We start from the raw sequence: 9127 nt of genomic DNA, 5'->3' as shown, positions 1-9127 counted from the left end.
TTTGACTTGTATGTTAATGTATTTGTCACTCGTCTGGTATTGTCACATTTCAGCAGGCATAGCAGCAATCTGAAATATAGTATTTGAATAACTTCTGTGTGTATGTAATATCCATCTGTGTGTGTCACACACAGTACCAGTTAAGTTTGGACACACATACTCAAGTTTTTTATTGAATTRTTTACTATTTTCTACATGTAGAATTTAATAGTGAAGACATCAACTATTAAATAACACKRWTGGAGTCATGCAGTAACCAAAAGTGTTACACAAATCAATATATTTTTCAATTTTAGATACTTCAAAGTAGCCACCCTTTGCCTTGACTGCTTTGCACATTCTTGGAATTCTCTCACCTCAGGCTACCTCCCGAGTGGCGCAGCGGTCTAAGGAACTGCATCTCACTGCAAGAGGCGTCGCTACAGTCCCTGGTTCGAATCCAGGCTGTATCACATCCGGCCGTGATTGGGAGTCCCATAGGGCGGCGCACAATTGGCCCAGCGTCGTACGGGTTTGACCGGGGGTAGGCCGTCATTGTAAATAAGAATTTGTTCTTAACTGACTTGCCTAGTTATATATATTTTTTTWAATGAGGTAGTCACCTGGAATGCATTTCAATTAACAGGTGTGCCTTGTTAATTTGTGYGATTTTTTTCGTTAATGTGTTTGAGCCAATCAGTTGTGTTGTGACAAGGTAGGGGTGGTATACAGAAGATAGCCCTATTTGGTAAAAGACCAAGTCCATATTATGGCAAGAACAGCTTAAATATGCAAAGAGAAACGACAGTCTTTAAAACATGAAGGTCAGTCAATCCGGAAAATGTCAAGAACTTTGAAAGTTTATTCGAGTGCTGGAGCAAAAACCATCAAGCGCTATGATGAAACTGGCTCTCATGAGGACTGCCAAAGGAAACAAAGACCCAGAGTTACCTCTGCTGCAGAGAAGTTCATATAGAGTTACCAGCCTCAGAAATTGCAGCCCAAATAAATGCTTCACAGAGTTCAAGGAATAGAAACATTTCAACATCAACTGTTCAGAGGAGACTACGGGAATCAGGCCTTCGTGGTCGAATTGCTGCAAAGAAACCACTACTAAAGGACATCTTTACGAAAGACTGGCTTGGGCCAAGAACACGAGTAATGGACATTAAACCGGTGGGAATCTGTCCTTTGGTCTGATGAGTCAAAAGTGAGATTTTTGGTTCCAACTGCATGTCTTGAGAGATGCAGAGCAGGTGAACAGAGGATCTCTGCATGTGTGATTTTCCACTGTGAAGCATGGAGGAAGAGGTCTGATGGTGTGGGGTGCTGTACTGGTGACACTGTATGATTTATTTAGAATTAAAGGCACACTCAACCAGCATGGGTATCACAGCATTCTGCAGCGGATTGCCATCCCATCTTGTTCGCGCTTAGTGGGACTATCATTTGTTTTTCAACAGGACAATGACCCAACACACCTCCAGGCTGTGTAAGGGCTATTTGACCAAGAAGGGAGTGTTGATGGCTGCATCAGATGACCTGGCCTCCACAATCACCCGACCTCAACCCAATTGAGATGGTTTGGGATGAGTTGGACCGCAGAGTGAAGGAACAGCAGCCAACAAGTGCTCAGCATAGTGGGGAACTTGATTTGTTTAACACTTTTTTTGGTTACTACATGATTCCATGTGTTGTTTCATAGTTTTGATGTCTTCACTATTATCTACAATGAGAGGATAAGAGCGTCTGCTAAATGACTTAAATGTAAATGTAGAAAATAGTAGCACTAAAGAAAAACCCTTCAATGAGTAGGTGTGTCCAAACTTTTGACTGGTACTGTACAGTTGAAGTTGGAAGTTTACATACACTTAGGTTGGAGTCATTAAAACTAGTTTTTCATCCACTAAACTATAGTTTTGGCAAGTCGGTTAGGACATCTACTTTTGCATGACACAAGTAATTTTTCCAACAGTTGTTTACAGACAGATTATTTCACTTATAATTCCTGTATCACAATTCCAGTGGGTCAGAAGTGTCAATACACTAAATTGACTGTGCCTTTAAACAGCTTGGAAAATTCCAGAAAATGATGTCATGACTTTAGAAGCTTCGGATAAGCTAATTGACATAATTTGAGTCAATTGGGGTGTACCTGTGGATGTATTTCAAGGCCTACCTTCAAACTCAGTGCTCTTTGCTTGACATCATGGGAAATGAAAAGAAATCTGCCAAGACCTCAGAAAAAAGAAAAAAAAACTTCACAAGTCTGGTTCATCCTGGGAGCAATTTCCAAACGACTGAAGGTAAGTATAAACACCATGGGACCACGCAGCCGTCATACCACTCAGGAAGGAGACGTGTTCTGTCTCCTAGAGTTGAATGTACTTTGGTGCGGAAAGTGCAAATCAATCCAGAACAACAGCAAAGGACCTTGTGAAGATGCTGGAGGAAACAGGTACAAAACATATCTATATCCACAGTAAAATGAGCCCTATATCGACAAAACCTGAAGGCGGCTCAGCAAGGAAGAAGCCACTGCTCTAAAACTGCCATAAAAAAGCCAGACAACGGTTTGCAACTGCACATGGGTACAAAGATTGTACTTTTTGGAGAATGTCCTCTGGTCTGATGAAACAAAAATAGAACTGTTTGGCCATAATGACCCTCGTTATGTTGGAGGAAAAGGGGGATGCTTGCAAGCCGAAGAACACCATCCCAAACGTGAAGAACGGGGGTGGCAGCATCATGTTGTGGGGGTGCTTTGCTGCAGGAGGGACTGGTGCACTCACAAAATAGATGGAGTCTTTAGGAAGGAAAATGATCTGGATATATTGAAGCAACATCTCAAGACATCAGTCAGGAAGTTAAAGCTTGGTCGCAAATGGGTCTTCCAAATGGACAATGACCCCAAGCATTACTTCCAAAGTTGTGGCAAAATGGCTTAAGGACAAAAAGCCAAGGTATTGGAGTGGCCATCACAAAGCCCTGACCTCAATCCCATAGAAAATGTGTGGGCAGAACTGAAAAAGCGTGTGTGAGCAAGGAGGCCTACAAATCTGACTCAGTTACACCAGCCCAAATTCACACAACTTTTTGTGGGAACCTTGTGGAAGCTACCTGAAATTTTGACCCAAGTTAAACAATTTAAAGGCAATGCTACCAAATACTAATTGAGTGTATGTAAACTTCTGACCCACTGGAAATGTGATGAAAGAAATAAAAGCTGAAATAAATCATTCTCTCTACTATTGTTCTGACATTTCACATTCTTAAAATAAAGTGGTGATCCTAACTGACRGAAGACAGGGAATTTTTACTAGGGTTAAATGTCAGGAATTGTGAAAAACTGAGTTTTAATGTATTTGGCTAAGGTGTATGTAAACTTCCGACTTCACCTGTATATATATATGTGTGTGTGTGTGTGTGTGTATTGAAAACAGCGTATATAGAAGTGCCTCCACAGTACTGCATACTCGTTTACATTGGTTGACGCATGCGCAGCCGTCCACCACTGCCCACACAGTATGTAGCTACAGGAGCAGTGAGATTTTAAACATACTGACAATCTAGCCAAGGAGGTTAGGGAAATTAATCACATCACGTGTGAGGCACCAATCCAGTCTAACAAGTATGTCTCCATTTCTTTCTGTTTCGTAAAATAAGTTGATGCAACCTAGACGCTAACACATTCAATTTGACCTCTGGCTGCTAGCTAAATACAGTTAGCTATCTTACTTTCTATCTATTCAGCTATTTCTTTTGAGAAAGTCAGTCAGAAGAGCTGTCAGCTGACCCGCCCCCTAACAATGTGCCTCTTAGCAACCAATCAGGGCCCAGGTATCACAAGACAGAGAGCGTTTGAGAGGCTTGTTTATGTTACCCCTAGACCACGTGTCAAATTTATTCCACAGGAGGGCTGAGTGTCTACAGGTTTTCGCACCACTCTTGTACTTGATTGATTTATTAAGGTTACTAATTAGTACGTAACTCCCCTCACCTGGTTGTCTAGGTCTTAATTGAAAGGAAAAACAAAAAACCTGCAGTCACTCGGCCCACCATCGAATGAGTTTGACACCCCTGCCCTAGACTCTCAGGCTCTGGTAGGGAGAGGAGTGTGCAACTTGAAAGGGTTGTGAGATCATAGTTACCAGAAGGGAATTCGTGACAATAGTTTTCACCATGTTTTGAGYCTATATAGTGTTTGTTTARGTTTACTTTACAAACATTGGAGTGAAACAAGCTTATATTTTGGGTTCTAATGGGGTACAACAGTTAAACTAAGCTCATGAGGCATTTATAAATTATCCTTCAAGAGTCAATGGATACATTTCATTAATTCAAAAGTCCAGCAATGGATGAAGCAACTGTAGATTGCCCCTTTAAGGCAGGGTTTCCCAAACCCGGTCCTGCCCCCAATGCACGTTTTGTTTTTTGCCCTAGCACTACACAGCTGATTCAAATAATCAAAGCTTGATGATGAGTTGGTTATTTGAATCAGCTGTGTAGTGGTAGGGAAACTCTGCTTTAAGGGTTTTTAAACTGACATTATGAAAATTGTATAATACTGCCAGTATGTTTTAGTTTTCTCCCTGACATTCACCTTTCTGTCCCTACTAACCTATCAACAACATGGAAAGAAAAAGCAACATGGGACCGATTCTACACAGAAAACAAAAGCTAGACCTTTGAATGGTTCTTTGATTTTGACGCAATCCGGCACTTCATCCTGCCCATGCCGCATTCCCAACACGGATGCCTTACTAAGCGTCCTCGACGTGGGCTGTGGTTCCTCTGGCCTAAGACCCTGCATACACAAAGACTCTCCCTGGCCAGTGCAGATGACCTGTGCTGACATCTCCCCTATTMCTGTGTGCCTAATGGAGGAACACAGAGCAACCAAAGCCATGCAACCTCAGAACCCTTCCTCAAAGKTGGACTTGGTTCTGAGAGCCTGGACCTCATTCTAGACAAGTGCACCATAGATACCTTGCTACAGTGTAGGGAATGGGGAGCCAAGGCCAGCCAGGTGCTAAAGCAGTACCTGGAGGTGTTGAGGAACTCTGGGTCTCACCTCCGGTTTTCAGACGATGACCCTGATGCCAGGATGTTGTGGTTTGAAAAAGAGGGCTGGGAGCCAGGGGTGATGGCTGCCAATGTGGGAGTGCAGGAGGTGGAGGAGCTAAGGGGAGTGACATATTACTGCTACCACGTTAACCAGTCCTGTAGCACAGTAGCTAGTTGGTTGTTGAAGTCTGTCTGTTGTTCCATATTGCACCTGAGTCAGGGAGTCAGTATAGTTTTGACATGAATGAGATGTGCAAGTAATAAATAAGTAATTTCTTGATATAACTGACCGAGTCTCTTATCTGGACTTTTCTTTCAATGTCTACACAATATGAAGAGGTGAAGTGCTAGCTGTCCACTATACTATGAAACAATTACTGTATTTATTTGATTTTACTGTATTTATTTGATTTTACTTTATTTAACTAGGCAATTCAGTTAAGAACAAATTCTTATTTACAATGACGGTCTACCCCGGCCAAACCCTAACCCGGACTGTAGACTTGCCTTTGAAAAGAAATTATTCAGAAGGACAGGTCACAATGCAAGTACACATTTCCAAGGCCCATATGTAGCAAGGAAAGAAATTAACGTTTGCGATGGTAATGTTTACATGTAATGCTCATTGCAACTGACTTGTAACATGGTCAGTACTAGATTAMTTTTGTAACTTGTGTTTTACCTCTTTTTCCTACACTATAACACAGTCCTTTTTTATATTTATGAATTCATTTAAAAAACAGCTTTTTATTTCAGGTTAAAAATAAGCAATAGTTGTGTGAAATTCTCATAAGAAAATGTCCTTTAGGAATATTTTGTAAGGTTTTTGAAAATGCTGTAGAAGTTGGCAGCCTCTGCAGTCTCATCCAGTATAGCGCCCTGACAGAATTTAGGAGGGAAGAACTCCTGGGGGTCCATGATCCCAACGACAATGTTGAAGAAGCTGTGAGTAAAAAAATGAAAAGATTATATAATTATAACATAATGGATATCTGTYGATTTAACAGTCAAATCCATGCTTGAGGGTAAAGTGTTAATAAATCATAATGCTTTTATTATTATAAAATTATGGATTCTATGTTTCCATAAGTATCACAAAAGCGAATTAAGACATTCTTTTGATTGCTTTCAGGAACACATAATGGACTGAGGAAGTTTCTCAGAAAGAGGATATGGAACAAAGACTGCATAGACCATGTATTGATGTCAAATATGACACTACACACYTATGTATATATATATATTTACAGTACCAGTCAGAAGMTTGGACACACCTACTCATTGAAGGGTTTTTCTTTAGTTTTACTATTTTCTACATTGCAGAATAATAGTGAAGACATCAAAACTATAAAATAACACATATGGAATCATGTAGTAACCAAAAAAAGTGTTAAACAAATCAAGTTCCCACATGCTGAACACTTGTTGGCTGTTTTTCCTTCACTCTGCGGTCCAACTCATCCCAAACCATCTCAATTGYGTTGAGGTCGGGTGATTGTGGAGGCCAAGTCATCTGATGCAGCACCATGACTCTCCTTGGTCAAATAGCCCTTGCACAGCCTGGAGGTGTGTTTTGGATCATTGTCCTGTTGAAAAACAAATGATAGTCCCACTAAGCGCGAACCAGATGGGACGGCGTATCGCTGCAGAATGCTGTGATACCCATGCTGGTTGAGTGTGCCTTTAATTCTAAATAAATCATACAGTGTCACCAGCACAGCACCCCACACCATCAGACCTCTTCCTCCATGCTTCACGGTGGAAACCACACACGCAGAGATCCTCTGTTCACCTACTCTGCATCTCTCAAAGACATGGCGGTTGGAACCAATAATCTCACATTTTGACTCATCAGACCAAAGGACAGATTTCCATCYGTCTAATGTCCATTACTCGTGTTTCTTGGCCCAAGCCAGTCTCTTCTTATTATTGGTGTCRTTTAGTAGTGGTTTCTTAACAGCAATTCGACCATGAAGGCCTGATTCACGCAGTCTCTTCTGAACAGTTGATGTTAAGYTATGTCTATTCCTTGAACTCTGTGAAGCATTTATTTGGGCTGCAATTCCTGWGGCTGGTAACTCCAATGAACTTCTCTGCAGCAGAGGTAACTCTGGGTCTTTGTTTCCTTTGGCGGTCCTCATGAGAGCCTGTTTCATCATAGCCCTTGATGGTTTTTGCGACTGCACTCGAAGAAACTTTCAAAGTTGTTGAAATTTTCCGTATTGACTGACCTTCATGTCTTAAAGTAATGATAGACTGTCGTTTCTCTTTGCTTATTTGAGCTGTTCTTGTCATAATATGGACTTGGTCCTTTACCAAATAGGGCTATCTTCTGTATACCACCCCTACCTTGTCACAACACAACTTATTGGCTCAAGCGCATTAAGAAGGAAAGAAATTCCACAAATTAACTTTTAACAATGCACACCCGTTAAGTGAAATGCATTCCAGGTGACTACCTCATGAAGCTGGTTGAGAGAATGCCAAGAGTGTGCAAAGCTGTCATCAAGACAAAGGGTGGCTACTTTGAAGAATCTCAAATATAAAATATATTTTCATTTGTTTAACACTTTTTTGGTTACTACATGATTCCATATGTGTTATMTCKTAGTTTTGATGTCTTCACTATTGTTCTACAATGTAGAAAATAGTACAAATAAATAAAAACCCTTGAATGAGRAGGTGTGTCCAAACCTTTGACTGGTACTATATACTGTATATACAAAAACTGTCATATTTAATTCACTGCCCAATAATAGACACACTAACTTTGTAAGAATCCAGCCGMTCTTGTCCGTGTAGTATGTAGAGCTGACAGGTATGCACCCAAACTCAGTGAAGGTACTCATCCACTTGTCTTTACCTGGTGATGAAATTGATCCACAGTCAGAAAGCCACAATCAGGGAGTAGAAATGTGATTTGAGAACAGAATCACAAATCTGAATTGCCAGGCAACAAATAGTTGCTAGGAATYTTTCTTGGTATTCCCTCAGAGAGAGGAAGGCCACAAATAAAAGGCAAACATTTAACAAATTGCATGCCTTGTCCATTTCCTTACCACTTGGGGTTGRAACTTCTCCATACCAGGTGTTGACCAGCAGACCTTGTCCTGGACCAGAGGAGCTCCCTAAGATCACCTGGCCCAGCAGAGCAGCATCGGCAGGGATCTCCATAGGGTGGAAGTCCTCCCTTTTCAGCCTCTCCTTCTTACAGGTTTTGTTCCTGTGGTTAATCGTATACATGACACCCTGGGAGAAGTCGGAGGAAAAGCTGGTTTGTATGATGTTAGAATTGCCACATTTACCTGGAGCTAACTCTGCAAATAGCACTGCTGGGTGATATAAAAAGMCATAATCAATCGAACAATAATATAACAATACTCTTAGCAAAAATGTTTATCTTTAATTTACAATATGTAGATTTGATTTGATTTGGATCTCTTTTAGTCCCCATTTGGACTCATCTTCCAAGAATCCTTAAACATTAAAATACAATTTATAATACAAACACATTTTCACATATAACACACTATTACAAACATACATGATATACTAACATAACCAAATGAATACTACATCTAAAAAATATTGATTCTTCATCTACTATAGTCCCACAACATTTCTATGTATTATATTTAAATGGTTTAAAAATAATGTTTAAATTTATAAATTGAAAGGTTCTGGTTTGCTCAGTTAATTTATTCCATTTCTTTATTGCTCTAAATCGAAATGTTCTGTTGCCTATTTCTCTTTTCTGTGTGGATAACGCATAGATGGTGGACAATCTATTCCTAGTATTTACAGAATGTCTGTCTCTTACCAACTGAATACCGTTGTGAATAGAACTTGGCCGTTTTAAATTATGTATATTATGAAATAAAATAAACATGTTTTTTTCAATTATCTTGTCGATTGATGACCAACCAAGAACACTGCGCATGACTGCAACAGAAGAACCATATCTCCACCTTAAAACAATCCTTGCTGCTTTGTTCTGTGCATTCTGCAGCCTCCTAACTTCCCTTGAGGATGTATTTCCCCAGACCACAGAACAGTACTTCACCTGACTCTCAATTAATGC

At 40.4% G+C, this 9127-nt stretch overlaps 2 pseudogenes; one reads left to right on the top strand and one right to left on the bottom strand.

Moving 5' to 3' along the window:
• Nucleotides 1-797: 797 nt before the first annotated feature.
• LOC111980813 (citrate synthase-lysine N-methyltransferase CSKMT, mitochondrial-like) lies at nucleotides 798-5319 on the top strand (annotated as a pseudogene).
• A 137-nt stretch (nucleotides 5320-5456) lies between these two features.
• The window catches only part of LOC111955149 (ependymin-like), an 11929-nt pseudogene continuing 8258 nt past the window's right edge, over nucleotides 5457-9127 (bottom strand).

This window comes from Salvelinus sp. IW2-2015, linkage group LG3 (genome assembly GCF_002910315.2).
Source record: "Salvelinus sp. IW2-2015 linkage group LG3, ASM291031v2, whole genome shotgun sequence".
Lineage (NCBI taxonomy): Eukaryota > Metazoa > Chordata > Actinopteri > Salmoniformes > Salmonidae > Salvelinus > Salvelinus sp. IW2-2015.
Note: the sequence above shows the minus strand (reverse complement) of the source record. Positions and strands in the feature narration are given on the sequence as shown.